The sequence below is a fragment of the Neophocaena asiaeorientalis genome, unplaced genomic scaffold, assembly GCF_003031525.2.
Source record: "Neophocaena asiaeorientalis asiaeorientalis breed wild unplaced genomic scaffold, Neophocaena_asiaeorientalis_V1.1 scaffold946, whole genome shotgun sequence".
NCBI lineage: Eukaryota > Metazoa > Chordata > Mammalia > Artiodactyla > Phocoenidae > Neophocaena > Neophocaena asiaeorientalis.
The window spans coordinates 2,236,746-2,257,376 of NW_020175049.1; the positions used below are offsets into that span (position 1 = coordinate 2,236,746).

General features: G+C 38.6%; 1 protein-coding gene across 2 annotated transcripts in view; it reads right to left on the reverse strand.

Moving 5' to 3' along the window:
• TMEM126A (transmembrane protein 126A) overlaps window positions 1-1,459 on the reverse strand; it is a 9,881-nt gene extending 8,422 nt beyond the window's left edge. Inside the window, exon 1 of one of the 2 annotated variants that reach the window (XM_024763591.1) lies at window positions 1,338-1,459. The gene's annotated coding sequence lies outside the window, so the exon portion shown is untranslated. Of the gene's footprint in view, window positions 1-1,302 lie in introns of both variants that reach the window. The other variant, XM_024763590.1, reaches the window with a different exon arrangement.
• Between the last annotated feature and the right edge of the window lie 19,172 nt (window positions 1,460-20,631).

The window sequence follows — 20,631 nt, forward strand, 5'->3', positions numbered from 1 at the left end:
GTGTGGCCCACAGGCAGGTAGTTTGTTGATCTCTGCGCTAGTTCAGGTGAATAAAAGATTAAGGGAATGGGTGAATGATTAATCTTAGCCTGAAGATTTAGCTCATTAAATAAGATTTCAGGGTAGCAGAGTTACGAAAATCAAAAAGTTCAGAAAGAACAGACAACATGACTCAAATTTAATTTTCTTGGTTCACTATTCATTTGCTACAAGATTAATTTATAACACTAATTTAACAAATATTTACTGGGTAGCCATTAGATGGCTTGGAAAATATTCAGTACACTGAATTTCATATCCCTAAACTTAAAGTTAACATAAGTAGTACAATGCAGGCTTAGAAATTTACGTCTGGGTTTCCCGGGCTCAAACTTTTTTTTTTTTTTTGCAGTACGCGGGCCTCTCACCGCTGTGGCCTCTCCCCCTGCAGAGCACAGGCTCCGGACGCGCAGGCCCAGCGGCCATGGCCCACGGGCCCAGCCGCTCCGCGGCACGTGGGATCCTCCCAGACCGGGGCACGAACCCGTGTCCCCTGCATCGGCAGGCGGACTCCCAACCACTGCGCCACCAGGGAAGCCCCGGACTCAAACTTTTTGAGGGCCTTGGTTACAATAACTTTAAGATCTCTGCCTTACAGGAACTTTGAATAATTTTATGTTGGGGGGTTGGGGGTGTGGTGGAGAGAGAGATAAAAACAAGTAATCAAATTCAGTATATATAAAGTGTATGGTGTATATGTCTGAAATACCGTTACATCAGAAAGTCCAGCCTAATGCTATCACTAGTTTTCTGTTCTGTGCTCTGCATATTGGTGAGGTTCCTGGTTCTGTGAACTAGCCATTTCTAAGGTGTCGCTATTAAAAGTCACCCTTAATTCGGTAAAAGTTCTGATCTGGCAGCCCGCAGTAGGCCATTGTATCCCGGTTAATAATAAATCCCTATCAAAGACAATGCCACGTTTAAATATTACAAACATTTCAAAAGGCTTTTGCACTAGCTATCTTCAAGATAGCTCCCGAGATAGACAAATGAGGAAAGTGGGGCCTCTGAAAATTAAATTAGGCCAAGGTCACCCTGTAAATTGGCAGTAAACCCGGCATTAAATTCAAGCACAGGCTTTTTTTTGCCCCCTGTAGGCTTAATTTAAATACAAGATCTTTTTTTTTAGGGTGGAAAGTGTAGGGACCGATTCGGTGCGGTAGAACCGATTCCCCTCCTCCACTTGCGACTCAGTCCCGGGATCTCATTCCCACGCTGCGGTTGAACAGCATGTCACCACGCTGTGCTTCTCTTGATACTCGCCTTTTACTGCACCCTTTTACCCGGAATGCCGGTACCTTACGCTCTCCTCCCAGCAGTCACTGCCTCCATCAGCCACGCGAGTGCTCACTCCAACCTTCGCTCAAGTCGCCCGGGCGCAGCCATTTTGGCTGCCACGTGACACGGCCCAAGGCGGGCACTGGGTCGCTGCCGGGCCGCTGATTGGGATTCCAGGACCGAGGTTGCGCTCAAGGGCCTTCTAGAAGTGGGAGGTGCTGTGCCGCGCAGCAATGAGGTTTCGAGACCGCGGAGGGTACTGGTTACAGCCTATCCACGCCTCAGGATAGAGACTGCAGAAAATTGTGGAATTTCCGGATGAAAATTGAGTGATCTTAAACCTGCCCCATTCGTTGAAAATCTACCTTAGGTATGTTACTTAAAACTTCCTGGCCAGTACATTATACTTCGTGTATTGACTTGGGATATATAAAAGCTGCACAACCCTTGGCGTACGAGATAGGTACTCAGTTAAAAAGAAGTCTAAAAGCACCTGAGATTTCTTTGCTTCATCGATAGTATATTCTCCCTTGGACCTTGAGCTCCTTGTGCCATGTTACGATTTGGTTGATTGTGCCACCATAATCTGAGCACCTCAAGAGCAAGCAGGAGCTTGTTTTTTTCTGAGGATCTGTGGGCCCCTGTAGAGTATTGCTTATAAAAGGATGATTAGGTGAATGAGACGAAAGAAAAACTGTTTAGAGAGCAAAGGAGTCTTGCGGCTCCATCAGTCAGGACAATTGAGAATCAAAGTCTTGGACCAAACCTCTGGAGACCTCTGTTTCAGGTCTCCCCTTCGCAGCCTCTTTCCTCACTTATAAAGCAGGAGGGGAAACAGTCTCACTAATTATTTTGTAAAGTTGTGAGGATCCTACCAAGGCTGCTTGGAAAATCGTTGAGCTTTATCTAGGGAGAAAGTGGTATTCAAGATAAAGGGCGGGGGGGCTTCCCTGGTGGCGCAGTGGTTGGGAGTGCGCCTGCCGATGTAGGGGACACGTGTTCGTGCCCCGGTCCGGGAGGATCCCACATCCAGCAGGGCGGCTAGGCCCATGAGCCATGGCCGCTGAGCCTGCGCGTCCGGAGCCTGTGCTCCGCAACGGGAGAGGCCACAACAGTGAGAGGCCCGTGTACCGCAAAAAAAAAAAAAAAGATAAACGGGGAAAACTTCATAGAAGAGGTGATCAGGAGAAGACTCCGCTACCCCCACTCCTTCGCTGAGAGAGATTTATCTGATGTCAAAATCGTGGCTTGTCAACGAACCAGAAAATAAAAACAGGTCCTCATATTCTGAGGTGGAAAGTCAGCGTACATCCCAATCGGAAAGTTTCCGAGGTAAATGAGGAGAAAGTTTGGGAAAACCAGCTTTTTAGATTCTAACGTGTGTGTGTGTATGTGTGAGAATATCTTTTCCCCCCTAACACTCCATTTTATACTCTTATTCCAATTTAATTTTAAATGGTTTGACGCTAATTTTGAAGTTAATAAATGTGCATAGTGTACAGTGTCTGTAGCATGCCATTCTGGAGTAATAAAGACAATTTTGTACGTTGAGATTTTATAAAAAATCAGTTCTTTTGAAATGTCAAGATGAAATGTCAAATTTCATCTCAAATTTATTGGCTTAAATTGCTCATAACTTTCCTTTATTATTCTTTAAAGTCTGCAAAATCTGTATTGAGACCACATCTCTCTTTCTTGTTATTGGTCATCTGTGTCTTCTCTTTTTTATGTCTGATCAATCTGGCTAATGGTTTATAATTTTTTTTGATCTTCTCAACTAGTTTCATATTTAATTGATTTTTTTTGTTTTGCTTTTTTCTGTATTCAGTTTGATTGTATTCTGTTCTGATCTGTATTTTTTCCTTTCTTATTCCTACCTGAGATTTAAGTTGTTCCTCTTTGTAATTTCTTAAGGAGGAAGCTGAGGTCATTGGTGTAAGATCTTTTTCTCCTCCATATATGAATTTAGCGCTATGAATTTCCTGCCAAGTACTGCTTTAACTATATTCCACAGATTTTGAAACGTTGTTCATTATTTTAGTTCAGTTCAAAATACTTTAAAATTCTCTCTGCTTTTTTCTTTGACCTGTGGGTTATTTAAAAGTGTGTCACTTTCCTAGGCTTCCCTGGTGGCACAGTGGTTAAGAATCTGCCTGCCAATGCAGGGAACATGGGTTTGAGCCCTGGTCGGGAAGATCCCACATGCCGAGGAGCAGCTAAGCCTGTGCGCCACAACTACAGAGCCTGCGCTCTAGAGCCCACGAGCCACAACTACTGAGCCCACGTGCCAGAACTACTGAAGCCCACATGCCTAGAGCCCGTGCTCTGCAACAAGAGAAGCCATCGCAATGAGAAGCACATGCACCACAACGAAGAGTAGCCCCCGCTCGCCGCAACTACAGAAAGCCCATGCATATCAATGAAGACCCAACACAGCCATAAATAAATAAATAAAAAAGTAAGTAAGTAAATCTATTAAAAAAAAAGAAGTGCGTTACATTGCTAATAGTTTAAATATCTTTCTGTTATTGATTTCTAATTATATTCCATTGTGGTCAGAGAATATACTTTGTATGATTTGAATCCTTTTAAATTTATTGATATTTATAGCCCAGACTCTTGTCCATCTGGGTAAATGTTTCACGTGTGATTGAAAATAATGTATACGCTGCTGTTATGCCAAGTGTTCGAAAACCAATTAGCATAAGTTGGTTGATAGCATTTTTTAAGACTTCTTTATTCTTTCTGAATTTCTACCAACTTGTTCTATCAATTATTGAGAAAAGCTTATTGAACTCTCTTTTATGGGAATTGTTCTATTTCTCCTTTCAGTTCTATCAGCTTTTGCTTCTTGTATTTTGAAGCTTCGTTATTATATGAATAAACATTTAAGGTGAATTGATCCCAGTATCATTATGAAATAAGCTTCTTAATAGGTGATATGTTTTGCTTTGCAATTTACTTTGTTTAATATTTTTTAAATTAACTTTTATTGGACTAAAGTTGCTTTATATAATATTAATATAGCCACTCCAATAACATTTTTTCTTTCTTTTTTCTTTTTTGGCTGCACCATGCGGCATGTGGGATCTTAGTTCCTTGACCAGGGACTGGACCTGTGCCCCCTGCAGTGGAAGCGCAGTCCTAACCACTGGACTGCCAGGGAAGTCCCTCCAATAACTTTCTTTTGATTAGTGTTAACATGACAATGCTTTTCCTATTCTTTCACTTTTAACCTATTTGTGTCTTTATATTTAAATACAGTATATAATTGGATTTTTAAAAATCTAAATTGACAGTTTCTGACTTTTAATGAAGGAGGTGTCTAAGCCATTTATATTTAATATGATTTTTATATTCTAGGGTTTAAAATCTATCATCTTGCTATTTGATTTCTATGTGTTCCACCTGTTCTACATTCCCCTTTCCCTTTCTTCTGCCTTTATTTTTTGAACGAACTGAATATTTCTTATTCTGTTTTATTCCTTTGTTGGCCAATTAGCTATAATTCTTTTTAAAAATTGTAATGATTGCTTTAGCATATACAGTATACCTCTCTATTAGTTTCCTCAGACTACTCTAAGAAAGTACCACAAACTGTGTGGCTTAAAATAACAAATATATTCTCTCACTATTTTGGCGGCTAGAAGTCTGAAATCAATGTATTGGCAGAGTTGGTTCCTACTGGAAGTGCTGAAGGACAATCTGTTCCATGCTTCTCTCCTAGCTTCTGGTGGTTGCTGGCAATCCTTAGTGTCTCTTCACCTGTAGAAGCATCACTCCAATCTCTGCTTATATTTTCGTATGACGTTTCTTCCCGTGTCTTTGTGAGTTCACATGGCCATTTCCCCACTGTGTGTGTTTGTGTACCCAAATTTCTCTTATCTTATAAGGACACCATTGGTTAAGGGCTCACCCTAACCCAATATACCTCGTTTTAACTTACATCTGCAAAGACACTATTTCCAATAAGGCTACATTCACAGGTACTGGGGATTAGAACTTGAAAATATATTTTGGAGGGGCACAATTCAACTCATGACAACGTCTTTAACTTGTCACAATCTATCTTCAAGTAATATACCACTTTACATATAGTATGAGAATGTTACAACAGTGTACTTTCATTTCTTCTCAATCTTTATGCTATTGTTGTCATACATTTACTTCTACATATTTTATAAACCCCATATCACATAGTTATCATTTTTTGATATCAGTAGTCATTTGTCTGTGAAGTAACTTTTAAAAATAAGAAAATTTATATTTATCCACATATTTTCCATCTCTGGTGTGTTTTGTTCTTTTTATAGATTCATTTACATCTGGTATAATTCTACCTAAAGTATTCTCTTAGAAAGCACATCTTCTGGTGATGAAATCTTTCACATTTTGGAAATCTAAAAGGTATTTTGTCCTAGTTTTAAAAATTGTGGTAAAAAACACACAACATTAAATTTGCCATGTTAACCATCTTTAAGTGTATAGTTTAGTAGTGTTAAGTATAGTCACATTGTTAAGCAATAGGTCTCTAGAAACTTTTCATCTTGCAACACTGAAACTCTATACCCACTGAACACTAATTACTCCTCTTCACTCCCCTCAGCCCTTGGTAACCACCTTTCTACTTTCTACGAGTTTGATTACTTTATATACTTTATGTGAGTGGAATCATACATTATTTGTTCTTTTGTGACTGGCTTATTTTATTTAGGTTTATCCATTTTATAGGATGTGACAGGATCCCCTTTTTTTTTTTTTTTGCGGTACGCGGGCCTCTCACTGTTGTGGCCTCTCCCTTTGCGGAGCACAGACTCCGGACGCGCAGGCTCAGTGGCCATGGCTCATGGGCCTAGCCGCTCCACGGCATGTGGGATCTTCCCGGACCAGAGCACGAACCCGTGTCCCCTGCATCAGCAGGCGGACTCTCAACCACTGTGCCACCAGGGAAGCCCTATCCATTCATCTTTTGATGGATGTTTGGGTTGCTTCTGCCGCTTGGTTATTGTGAATAATGCTGTAATGGATATTCATGTGTAAATATATCTTCAAGACCTTACTTTGAAGTCTGTTGAGCTATATACTATATACCTAGAAGTGAGGTTGCTGGATCATGGTATTTCTATTTTTATTTTTTTGAGGAACCTCCATACTGTTTTCCACAATGGATACATCGTTTTACATTCCAACCAACAGTGCACAAGAGTTCCAAGTTCTCCACATCCTTGCCAGCACTTGTTATTTTCTGTTCTTTTGATAGTGACCACCTGATGGGTATGAGGGAATGTTTCAAAGTGGTTTTGATTTGCATGTCCCTAATGATTAGTGATGTTGAGCATCCTTTTACGTGCTTATTGGCCATTTGCGTATAATATTTAGAGAAATGTCTGTTCAATTCATTTTCCCGTATTTTAAATGGATTTTGTTGTTGTTGAGTTGTAGAAGTTTCTTTTCTTTCTTTCTTTTTTTTTTTTTTTTTGCAGTACGCAGCCCTCTTACTGTTGTGGCCTCTCCTGTTGAGGAGCACAGGCTCTGGATGTGCAGGCTCAGCGGCCATGGCTCATGGGCCTAGCCGCTCCGCGGCATGTGGGATCTTCCCGGACCGGGGCATGAACCTGTGTCCCCTGCATCAGCAGGTGGACTCTTAACCACTGCGCCACCAGGGAAGCCTTGTAGAAGTAACCCCATGTCAGATATATGACTTGCAATTACTTTCTCCCATTTCATAGGCTATTTTTTCATTTTGTTGATTGTTTCCTTTGATGTACAGAAGTCTTTAAGTTTCATGTACTCCCATATGTCTGTTTTTTATTTTGTTGCCTGGGCTTTTGGTGTCATAGTCAAGAAATCATTTTCTAGTGTCCTCAAGTTTCTCTGCCATGTCTTCTTTTAAGAGGTTTTGGATATGGAGTATGGAAAAGGCCCAATTTTATTCTTTTGCATGTGGAAATATATCTATTTTTCCAAACACCATATGTTGAAGAGACTGTCCTTTTCCCATTGTGTAGTTTTGGCACCCTTGTCAAAAATCACTTGGCCTATTTTTCAAGGATGTATTTCTTGACTATCTATTGTGTTCCACTGGTTAATATATCTATCTTTATGCCAGTATCACATTGTATTAATTACCGTTCCTTTGTAGTATGTTTTGAAATCAAAAAGTACGAGGCCTCCAGCTTTGTTCTTTTTCAGGAATGTTTTGGCAAGTCAGGTCCCACATGAATTTAGGATTTTTTTCTATTTCTGCAAAAATTGCCGTTGGGATTTTGATAGGGATTGCATTGAATCTGTAGATTGCTTTGGGTCATATGAACATTTTAACAATATTGAATCTTTCAATCCACAGGCATGGGCTGTCTTTCCATTTATTTGTATCTTCTTTGATATTTTTAGTAGTGTTTTGTAGTTTTGAGTGTATGAGTCTTTTACCTCCTTTGTTAAGTTTATTCCTAAGTATTTTATCTTTTTTTTTTTTGATGCTTTAGTAAATGGGATTATTTTCTTAATTTCCTTTTTGGATTGGTCATTGTTAGTGAAGAGAAACACGACTAATTTTTGTGTGTTGATTTTGTATGCAGAAACTTTGCTGAAATTGTTTTTAGTTGTAACATTATTTTTTCTGGGATTCTTAGTTTTTTTCTGCATATCAGATCATGTCATCTGTGAACAGAGATAATTTTACTTCTTCTTTTCCAGTTTCTTTTTTTATGTCTAAATTACTTTGGCTAGAACTTCCACACTCTGTTGAATAGTATTGGCAGGATTGTGTATTCTTGCCTTCTTCTTCATCTTAGAGGACAAGCTTTCAGTCCTCTACCATTGAATATGTTATTAGCTATGGGCTTTTAATATGTGGCTTTTGTTATGTTGAGGTAGTTTCTTTCTATTTCTAGTTTGTTGAGTAACTTTTGTCATAAAATGATGTTGAATTTTTCTGCATTGATTGAGATGATCGTGTGGTTTTGTCCTTGATTTTGTTAATGTGGTGTATTACATTGATTGATTTTTGTATATTGAACCATCCTTGCATTCCAAGTATAAATCCCACTTGGTCATAGTGTATGATTCTTTTAATGTACTGTTGAATTCAGTTTGCTAGTATTTTGTTTAGGATTTTTGCATCATTATTAGTCAGGAATATTGGTCTTTAGCTTTATTTTCTTGTGTTTTTGTTTGGTTTGGGTATCAGGGTAATGCTGGCCTCATAGAATGAGTTTGGGAGTGTTCCCTATTTTCAGTTCTTAAGAAGAGTTTGAAGAGGATTGGTGCTAATCCTTCTTTCAATGTTTGGTACAATTCTCTGGTGAAGGCGTCCGGTCCTGGGCTTTTCTTTGTTGGGAGCTTTTTCATTAGTGCTTCTATCTTCTTGCTAGTTATAGGTATATTCATACTTTTTATTTCTTCATGTTTCAGTTTTGGAAGATTGTATGTTTTTAGGGATTTATCCATTTCTTCTAAGCTATCCAATTTGTTGGCGTATAATAATTCACAGTAATCTCTTATAATCCTTTTTATTTCTGTTACATCAGTTGTAAAGTCCCTATTTTCATTTCTAATTTTAGCTATTTGAGTCTTCTTATTTTTTTTTTAGTCTAGCTAAGAGTTTGTCAATTTTGTAAATCTTAAAAAAAACCTACTGATTTCATTGATTTTTTTTTCCTATTGTCTTTCTATTCTCTTTTTCATTTATTTACTCTCTAATCTTTATTATTTCCTTCCTTCTACTAACTTTGGGTTTAGTTTGTTCTTCTTTTTCTAGTTCTTTGAGGTGTAAGTTTAGTTTATTGATTTGAGACCCTTCTCTTTTAATGTAAGTGTTTACTGCTATAAACTTTCCTCTCGGTTCTACTTTCACTGCACCCATAAGTTTTGATATGTTGTGGGTTTTCAGATCCAGAAAAGATCTAGGTATTTGTAAATAAATAAATAAATTCCTTATTTCTTTTATAAAATAAGAATTTTCTAAATTATAATGCTCTCTTTTTGACCCATTTGTTGTCTAATAGTACATTCTTTCCTTGACATTGGTCTTAGTGATGATTTTTTATATTTGACACTGAAAGCAAGTGCAAGAAAATCAAAAATAAACAAGTGGGAGTACATCAAACCAAAAAGCTTCTGTACAGCAAAGGAAACCATCAACAAAATGAAAAGTCAACCTACCAAATGGGAGAAAATATTTGCAGATCATGTGTTTGATAAGTGGTCAACATCCAAAATATATAAAGATAAAAAACTCATACAACTCAATAGCAAGAAAACCCCCAAAATCTCATTAAAAAATGGGAAGAGGATCTGAATAGACACTTTTTCAAGGAGGGTATATAAATGGTCAACAGGTATATGAAAAGGTGCTGAGAATCATTAATCATCAGGGAAATGTAAGTCAAAACCACAATGAGTTATCACCTCACACCTGTTAGAATGGCTATTATCAAAAAGACAAGAAATAACAAATGTTGGCAAGGATGTGGAAAAAAGGAATCCCTTGTGCACTGTTGGTCAGAATGTAAATTGGTGCAACTACTATGCAAAACAGGATGGAAGTCCTCAAAAAATTAAAAAATAAAGCTACTGTATGATTCAGCAATTCCACTTCTGGGTGTTTATCTGAAGGAAGTGAAAACACTAACTTCAAAAGAAATATGCACCCCATGTTCACTGCAGCATTTTATAATAGCCAAGAGATGGGCTCAACTTAAGTGTCCATTAAGGGATGAATGGGATACTATTCAGCCATAAAAAGAAGGAGATCTTGCCATCTGTGACAACAGGGACAGATCTTGAGGGGATTATGCTAAGTGAAATAAGCCAGAGAGAGAAAGACAAATACCACATACCTCATTTATATGTGGAATCTAAAACCACCACCACTTGGGACTTCCCTGGTGGTCCAGTGGTTAACACTTTGCCTTCCAATGCAGCAGGTGCAGGTTTGATCCCTGGCTGGGGAGCTGAGATCCCACATGCCTCATGGCCAAAAAACCAAGCATGAAACAGAAGCAATATTGTAACAAATTCAATAAAGATTTTAAAAATGGTCCACATCCAAAAAAATAAATTAAAAAAATAAAAACCACCAACACCACCACCAACAAACCAAACTCATAGATACAGAGAACAAGATTGGTATTGCCAGAGATGAGGGTTTGGGGTGGGCAAAATGGTGAAGGGAGTTATAAAATAAATAAGTGCTGGGGATGTAATTTGTATCATGGTGAATATAGTTAATTATACTGTATTGTATGTTTGAAAGTTGCTAAGAGAGTAAATCTTGAAAGTTCTCATCCCAAGAAAAAAAATTATACTTATACGTGGTGATGGTTGTTAACTAGACTTATTGTGGTAATCATCTTGAAATGTATACATAATTAAATCATTATGTTGTGTGCCTGAAATTACTATGTTATATGTCAATTATGTCTTTTTTAAAAAAATTAATTGATTAATTAATTTATTTTTGGCTGTGTTGGGTCTTTGTTTCTGTGAGAGGGCTTTCTCTAGTTGTGGCAAGCGGGGGCCACTCTTCATCATGGTGTGCGGGCCTCTCACTATTGCGGCCTCTCTTGTTGTGGGGCACAGGCTCCAGATGCGCAGGCTCAGTAGTTGTGCCTCATGGGCCCAGTTGCTCCGTGGCATGTGGGATCTTCCCAGACCAGGGCTCGAACCCGTGTCCCCTGCATTGACAGGCAGGTTCTCAACCACTGTGCCACCAGGGAAGCCCCAATTATGTCTTTTTTTTTAAAGTTTTTTTTTTAAAGATTTCTTTGATTTGGACCATTTTTTAAAGTCTTTACTGAATTTGTTACAACATTGCTTCTGTTTTATGTTTTGGTTCTTTGGCCGCGAGGCATGTGGGATCCTAGCTCCCCAACTAGGGATCGAACCCGCACCCTCTGCAATGGAAGGTGAAGTCTTAACCACTGGACTGCCAGGGAAGTCCCTAAAAGTTTTTTTTTTTTTTTTTTTAAAGTTTTTTTTTTATTGAAGTATAGTTGATTTACAATGTTTCAGGTATACAGCAAAGTGATTCAGTTATATGTATATAATAAATATATATATGTTCCTTTTCAGATTCTTTTCCATTATAAGTTATTACAAGATATTGAACATGGTTCCCTGTGCTCTACAATAGCTCTTTGTTGTTTATCTATTATATATATAATAGTGTGTGTCTGTTAATCCCAAATTCCTAATTTATCCTTCCCCTCCTTTTGCCTTTGGTAACCATAAGTTTGTTTTCTATGTCTGAGTCTATTTCTGTTTTGCAAATAAGTTCATTTGTATCATTTTTTCAGATTCCACATCTAAGTGATATCATATGATATTTGTCTTTCTCTTTCTGACTTACTTTACTTAGTATGATAATCTGATGATAATGGTAATATCAATTTTTTTTTAGAGATTTCTAGATATCTTCTTTTTGAAATTTTATTTTATTTTATTTATTTATTTTTGGTTGCATTGAGTCTTCCTTGCTGCACGTGGACTTTCTGTGGTTGCATTGAGTGGGGGCTACTCTTTGTCATGGTGTGCAGGCTTCTCATTGTGGTGGCTTCTCTTGTTGCGGAGCATGGGCTCTAGGTGCGCAGGCTTCAGTAGTTGTGGCATACGGGCTTAGTTGCTCCGTGGCATGTGGTATCTTCCCGGACCAGGGTTCGAACCCGTGTCCCCTGCATTGGCAGGTGGATTCTTAACCACTGTGCCACCAGGGAAATCCTCAATTATGTCTTAATGAAAGAAAGAAACCAAAATATAAATACTTTCAAAATGATTAAAACCTTGTGTTTTAACATTAAAAATTTAAATAAATAGGATTTTTTGTGTGCAAAGAAGAAAAAAGTGAAGAATGTTTTATTATTGTTATAGGCATCTGTGGTGAAGTTTAGTTATTAATTGCCTATGTGACTAGCCATAGAAAGGGTGCAGCGTCAGAAGAGAGGTAAGGCTTGCAGTTTGATGCACTCAGCAAGGACATGCAGGAGGGCCCATGGTGGGCTGCCTCTCCCGACACTGATGTGAATTGGTTCAAACACAATAAGATGGATTTGGTTTATACAAACAAAGTAAATATATTTGGACTGAAATTTGAGGGATTTTAGTTGTACCTATTGAAGAAACAGATTTAAATTAAAGTTAATATAATATATAGAGCAGAATACATTTGAGTAATATATATATATATTTGAATAATAAACATGAAAAAAGAGTGCATTGTTTAATTTCCACACATTTGGGGATTTTTCTATTTTTCTTCTACTGTTTATTTCTTGTTTCATTTCATTGTAGCCAGAGAAGATACTTTGTATGATTGCAGTCTTCTTAAATGTGAAAAGACTTGTTTTGTGGTCTAACATGTTACCTATCTTGAGAATGTTCCATACCTTGATTCTCTTTTCATTTCCCTTTGTGTAAATTATATAGGTATTTTCTTTGTGATTACCATTGCAATAACATGAAACATCTTAAAGGTATAGCAGTCTATTTTAAACTGATAATAACTTCAATTGCCTATAAAATCTCTACTCCTTTAAATCCCTGCCTTTCTTATTACAGGCATACCTTGGAGACTGTGGCTTCAGTCCAGACCACTGTAATAAAGCAAATATCACAATAAAGCAAATCACATGAATATTTTGGTTTCCCAGTGCATATAAAAGTTACATTTACACTATACTGTAGTCTATTAAGTGTGCAATAGTATTATGTCTTTAAAAACAATGTACATGCCTTAATTTTAAAATACATTATTGCTAAAAAATGCTAACCATCATCTGAGTCTTCAGTGAGTTGTAATCTTTATCAGGTGCAGGGTTTGAAATATTGCAAGAATTACCAAAATGTGACACAGAGACGTGAAGAGAGCAAATACTGTTGGGAAAATGGTGCCTGATGCTGGGTTGCTACAAACCTTCAATTTGTGAAAATGCAGTATCTGCAAAGCACAATAAAGCAAAGCTCAGTAAAATGAGGTATGCCTATATATGTTATTGATGATACAATTACCTCTTTTATATTGTGTATCCATTAACATAAATTTGTAACAATTTTTATGTTTTTGTTTCTTAAATTCTATATTAGATTGTAAAGTGATTTACACACATACATTATCACACTACAGAATTCTATATTTGTCTAAATATTTACTTATACCAGGGAGTTTATATTTTTGTATGGTTCTGTGTTGTTTATAATCCTTTTGCTTCAACTTGAAGGAGTCCCTTCAGCATTTTGTAGGGCAGGTCTAGTGGTAAGGAACTCCCTTAACTTTTGTTTTTGTAGGAAACTCTTTAATTTCTCCTTTGTTTTTGAAGAAAAGTTTTCCAAGATATAGTATTCTTGGCTGGCATTTTTTTTGTTTCAGTACTTTAAATATATTATCCTACTCCCTTCCAGGGAAGGTTTCTACTGAGAAATCTGCTGACAATCTACTAGTAGCTCCTTTGTACATAAAATTTGCATTTTCCTAGTTGCTTTCAAGATTCTTTGCCTGTGACTTTTGACAATTTGATTATAACGTCTGTTGGCTTACAAACTGGCCCCTCTATAAGGAGGGTAAGGAGAGACTGAAGAATGAAGCAGACCACTTCATTTTGGTAGGTGGCAATTTTAATAAACAAGGGAATTTACATACAAGGCTTGTCTTGGGTGGCCGCAAGATGAGTAATCTCCACATCACCTACCTGCCAGAATCTTAAAAGTTTATAGAGAGGCCTTAACTAGGTTCAGTCATGTATACTGTCTTGATGGTCTCAACAACACTGTTCTCTCAAGGCTGTGTCCTTGAAAACGGTTCCCACTGTGGGAATGATGGGCAGAACATACATTCTAAGGACAGGGAAGGGGGTGAGAAGCCTCTGTTTGCCCTGGTCCAGCTTTTAGGTCAACCAGTGGTCATGTCTTCTAATAGATTACCTCTTCAAACAATATCTCTTGTTGTAGATCCCTTTAGATTTTTCCTAACTGGAGTTTCTTGAATTTCTTGAATTTGTATGTCCATTTCTCTCCTCAGATTTGGGAAGATTTCAGCCATTATTTCTTCAAATAGAATCTCTGTTCCTTTCTTCCTTTCTTCTCCTGCTGGGGTTCACATGGTGCATATATGGTTCCATTTGATGATGACCCAAAAATGCCTTAGGCTCCCATTCATCTTTCATTCTTTTTTTCTTTTTGCTCCTCTGCAACAGTACTTTTGAAAGTCTTGCTGTCAAGTTCATGGATTCATTCTTCTGACTGCTCAGGTCTGCTGTGGAGTCCCTTTAGTGAATTTTTCAATCCAGATATTGTGTTCTTAAGTTCCACAATTTCTGTTTGGTTCTTCTTCATAGTTTCCCTCTCTTTGTTGATATTCTCATTTGGTTCATGCATAATTTTCCTGATTTCATTTTAGTTGTCTATGTTCTCTTTTAATTCATTGAGCACCCTTATAACAATAATTTTGATTTTTTTTTGGTAATTAATATATTTCTGTTTCATTAGGGTTAGTTTCTGGAGATTTAATTTTTTCCTTTAAATGTGTCATTTTTCTTGTTTCTTTGTATGGCTTATTATTTTTTTCTTGGGATTTTAGCATTTGAAGAATCAGCCATCACCCCCAGACTTTTTAATCTGCAATTGTGTAGGGAGAACTTTCTCAACTGAGCCTGGCTAGGGATTCTGGAGACCGCTCAAATCTTTTCTGGGGATGCATCCTCTCTGGGCTTTAGGAGGTTTGCCAGTTCTTCTTCTTCTTTTTTTTAAGAATAAATTTATTTATTTATTTATTTTTGGCTGCATTGGGTCTTTGTTGCTGCACACGGGCTTTCTCTAGTTGTGGTGAGTGGGGGCTACTCTTTGTTGTGGTGCACGGGCTTCTCATTGTGGTGACTTCTTTTGTTGTGGAGCACAGGCTCTAGGTACGTGGGCTTCAGTAGTTGTGGCACGCAGGCTCAGTAGTTGTGGCTCGTGGGCTCTAGAGCACAGGCTTAGTAGTTGTGGCACATGGGCTTAGTTGCTCTGCGGCATGTGGGGTCTTCCTGGACCAGGGCTGTAATCCGTGTCCACTGCATTGACAGGTGGATTCTTAACCACTGCACCACCAGAGAAGTCTACCAGTTCTTCCTGAGAGCTCCCACTGGAGTGTCTCTTTGATACTGTGGCCTCTTTGGTACTGTAATAAGCTGCAGTATTGGAACTCTACCTAGTGTCTCTGGTAATGAAAACTCTGGTGAATGTTGATGGTTTTGTTCTCAGATACCCCTAATCTGGCTTCTGTATTCCTGTCAGTACTTGGATTCAAGTAAGACAGAAAATGGTCCCTCAGGCAGCCCCCCCTAAAAGTCAGAATAATGGACAGACATTCTACTTGTTTCTCTCACCAGGGAGAATATGTGAATTGAGGTTTTCCTCCTAATGGTGCCACACTGTGTGGGCAGTAGGGGTTCTGGCAAGAGAAAGTGCCGTGAATTTTCCTGCTGACTTTGAGGCAGTTGGCTTAGTGCTCACCTGGGGTGCAGGATCCGTTTTTTTTTTTTTAACTTATTTTATTCAAGTATAGTTGATTTATAATGTGTTCATTTCTGCTGTATAGCAAAATGATTCACTTATACATATGTATGTGTGTGTATGTATATATATATACATGTATATATATATATACATACACACACATACACACACACACATATATGTATACACACACACACATTCTTTTTCTTTTCCATTATGGTTTATCACAGAATACTGAATATAGTTCCCTGTGCTATACAGTAGGACATTGTTCTTTATCCATTCTATATATAATAGTTTGTATATGCTAATCCCAAACTCTCATTCCATCCATCCCTACCCCACACACACATTGACAACCACCAGTCTGTTCTCTATGTCTGTGTGTCTGTTTTGTAGATAAGTTCATTTGTGTCATATTTTAGATTCCACATATAAGTGATATCTTTGATATTTGTCTTTCTCTGACTAACTTCACTTAGTATGATAATCTCTAGGTCCAGCCATGTTGCTGCAAATGGCATTATTTCATTCTGTTTTTATGCCTAAGTAGTAGTCCACTGTATATATGACCACATCTTCTTTACCCATTCATCTATCAATGGACATTTAGGTTGTTTCCATGTCTTGGCTATTGTGAATAGTGCTGCTATGAACATAGGGGTGCATATATCTTTTTGAATTATAGTTTTGTCTGGATATATGTCCAGGAGTCAGATTGCTGGATCATATGGAAACTCCATTTTTAGTTTTTTGAGGAACCTTCATACTGTTTTCCACAGTGGCTACACCAATTCACATTCCCACAAACAATGTAGGAGGGTTCCCTTTTCTCCACACCTTCTCCAGCATTTCTTGTTTGTAGACTTTTTAATGATAGCCATTCTGACCAGTGTGAGGTGGTACCTCATTGTAGTTTTGATTTGCATTTCTCTAATAATCAGCTATGTTGAGCATCTTTTCATATGCCTGTTGCCCATCTGTATGTCTTCTTTGGAGAAATGTCTTTTTAGGTCTTCTGCCCATTTTTCAGTTGGGTTGTTTTGTTATTGAATTGTATGAGCTGTTTGTATATTTTGGAAATGAAGTCCTGTTGGTCACATCATTTGCAAATATTTTCTCCCATTCTGTAGATTGTCTTTTCATTTTTTTTTGTTTATGGTTTCCTTTGCTGTACAAAAGCTTGTAAGTTTCATTAGGTCCCATTTTTTTATTTTTGCTTTTATTTCTATTGCCTTGGGAGACTGACCTAAGAAGACATTGGTACGATTTATGTCAGACAGTGTTTTGCCTATGTTCTCTTCTAGGAGTTTTATGGTGTCATGTCTTATATTTGTCTTTAAGCCATTTTGAGCTTGTTTTTGTATGTGGTGTGAGGGTGTGTTCTAACTTCATTGATTTAAATGTGGCTGTCCAGGGAGCTCCCTAGTGGTTAGGATTCAGCACTTTCACTGCTAGGACCTGGGTTCAATCCCTGCTTAGGGAACTGAGATCCTGCAAGCCGCGTGGCACGGCCAAAAAAAAAAAAAAAAATATGCAGCTGCCCAACCTTTCCAACACCACTTGCTGAAGAGTGTCTTTTCTCCATTTTATAGTCTTGTCTCCTTTGTTGAAGATTTATTGACCATAAGTGGGTGGGTTTATTTTTAGGCTGTCTATTCTGTTCCATTGATCCATATGTCTGTTTTTGTGCCAATACCCATGCTGTTTTGTTTTTTTTTTTCTTCTTCGGTATGCGGGCCTCTCACTGCTGTGGCCTCTCCCATTGCGGAGCACAGGCTCCGGATGCGCAGGCTCAGGGGCCATGGCTCAGGGGCCTAGCCGCTCCGCGGCATGTGGGATCTTCCCGAACCGGGGAACAAACCCCTGTCCCCCGCATCGGCAGGTGGACTCTCAACCACTGCGCCACCAGGGAAGCCCCCCATGATGTTTTGATTACTGTAGCTTTGTAGTATTGTCTGAAGTCTGGGAGGGTTATGCCTTGCAGGATTCTTTTAACTGGTTTCTGGATTTCTCACAAAGGCACATGGTTTGTGTAGTATTGTTAAATTCCTGTGTCTATGGGAGAAGGAGGGTCTATGGCTTCCTATTCTGCCATCTTGCTGATGTCATCCTCCCTTTTCAGCCCTAGTTTTTGAAAAATCTTTCTGCTAGGTATAGAATTCTAGGTAGACTTTTTTCAAATGTTAGTATTTTAAAGATTTTGCTGTGCTGTTTTCTGGCTAGCATTATTACCAGTGAGAAGTCTGCTATCATTCTTATTATTTCTCTAGGTATTTCTCTGGCTCCTATTAAGATTTTCTCTTCATTACTGCTTTTAGGCAATTTGATTGTGATGTGGTGTGGGAGTAGTTTTTCTCATATTTATTTTGCTTGGAGTTCATTGAGCTTCTTGAATCTGGGGTTTTAAAAAATTTCACGTATTTTGAGGTATAATTAATGTATACAATTGTAAGATATTTAAAATGTACATCACAGTGATTTAATATACGTACATATACATCTATTTTATTAACACATCTGTCACTTCACATTTATCTTTTTGTGTTTGAGAACATTTAAGTTTTAGTCTCCTAGCAAGTTTCAATTATACAATACAGTGTTATCAACTAGAGTCACTATGGTTTTCATGAGATCCTCACACCTATTCATCTCATAGCTGAAATTTTGTACCCTTTTACAAACCTCTCTCTATTTCTTCACTCCTGGTCCCAGTGGCAGATCAGAGTTTTTGTCTGTTCTCTCCGCACTGGGTTGGGATGTAGAGCCAACGTGGGTGGAGTGTTTTTGAGCTCATTAAGAACTTGTTATTAGTTTAGTGCAATCCTGTGACACTCCTGAATGCAAGCCCCATTGGCTTTCAGAGCCAGGCAATCTGGGTGCAGATTGCCTGGCTCTCTCTCAGGTGGCAGCTGCTAAAGCTGGTGTGTCAGATGTGTGTACAAGGTCCTTCCAGAGAGATAACTGTGACTCAGAGCAGACCAAAAGGAGAGGGTATGGGAGGTGTCCACAGTCTTCCCTAGTGTTTGGAGAGGATTGCAGTTAGCCTCTAGATGCATGCTAAATTAGAAGCCTGACCTCAGGCAGCATCTTTTAAAGTATGCAAAGAGACCCCTTTTAGGGAAATACTGAGAGATGGGGGTTTGTGCGTGCTTACTCTGTGCTGAGCCCTGGGGGTATAGCCAGTTTAAGAATTGCTTTTTTATTTGCTACTGTCTGTGGGACTAGTGAATGGGAGCCTATTGGTTATCAGAGCGAGGAGATCTGGGCACCCACCACTTGTGAAGCAGCTGCAAAAGCTGAGGTACAGATGAGTATATTAGCTCCTTCCAGGCAGATACTGGTGACTTGGGGCAGCCTGAAGAGAGGTGGAAAGGTGAGTTCTGGCTTCCCTGGTCTCTGGGGAGGATTGCAGTTAGCCCCTAAATGCAAGTTAAATTAGAATTCTGACCTTCAGGCAGCATTTCTTAAAGTGTGCAAAAATAGACCCCATTCAGGGAAGACTGGAAGACTGAGTGGCATTTTTTGCCTGCTCCCTCTGCACTGAGCCCTGAGGATAGCTACAGCCAGTGCTCCTACAAATGGGTCTCATGGAGTTGCTGCAAGCCTACTGGCTTTCAGAGCTAGGTGTTTTGAGGGGCCACTCCTCAGACAGAAGTCAAATGTTACGGCATTAGTTGTTGGGTCCAAACCCTTCCCTTCCCTCGTCAGGGAGAAACTGGGATTTTCTTTCTTTTTTCTAATATCTTTATTGGAGTATAATTGCTCTACAATGGTGCATTAGCTTCTTCTGTATAACAAAGTGAATCAGTCATACGTATACACATATCCCCATATCCCCTCTCTCTTGTGTCTCCCTCTCACCCTCCCTTTCCCACCCCTCTAGGTGGTCACAAGGCACCGAGCTGATCTCCCTGTGTATGCAGCTGCTTCCCACCAGCCATCCATTCTACATTTGGTAGTGTATATATGTCCATGCCACTCTTTCACCTGGTCCCAGCCCACCCCTCCCCCTCCCCGTGTCCTAAGTCCACTCTCCACATCTGCACCTTTATTCCTGTCCTGCCCCTAGGTTCTTCAGAACCATTTTACTTTATTTTATTTTTTTTAGATTCCATATATATGTGTTAGTGTACAGTATTTGTTTTTCTCCTTCCAACTTACTTCACTCTGTATGACAGACTCTAGGTCCATCCATCTCACTGCAAATAACTCAATTTCGTCTCTTTTTATGGCTGAGTAATATTCCATTGTATATATGTGCCACATCTTCTTTATCCGTTCATCTGTCAATGGACACTTAGGTTGCTACCATGTCCTGGCTATTGTAAATACAGCTGCAATGAACATTTCGGTACATGACTGTTTTTGAATTATGGTTTTCTCAGAGTATATGACCAATAGTGGGATTGCTGGGTCATATAGTAGCTCTATTTTTAGTTTTTTAAGGAACCTCCATACTGTTCTCCACAGTGGCTCTATCAATTTACATTCCCACCAACAGTGAAGGAGGGTTCCCTTTTCTCCACACCCTCTCCAGCATTTATTGTTTGTAGACTTTCTGGCCATTCTGACCTGTGTGAGGTGATACCTCATTGTAGCTTTGATTTGTATTTCTCTAATGATTAGTGATGTTGAGCATCCTTTCATGTGTTTGTTGGTAATCTGTATATCTTCTTTGGAGAAATGTCTATGTAGGTCTCTGGCTCATTTTTTGATTGGGTTGTTTTTTTTGATATTGAGTTGCATGAGCTGCTTGTATATTTTGAAGATTAGTGCTTTGTCAGTTGCTTTGTTTGCAAATATTTTCTCCCATTCAGAGGGTTG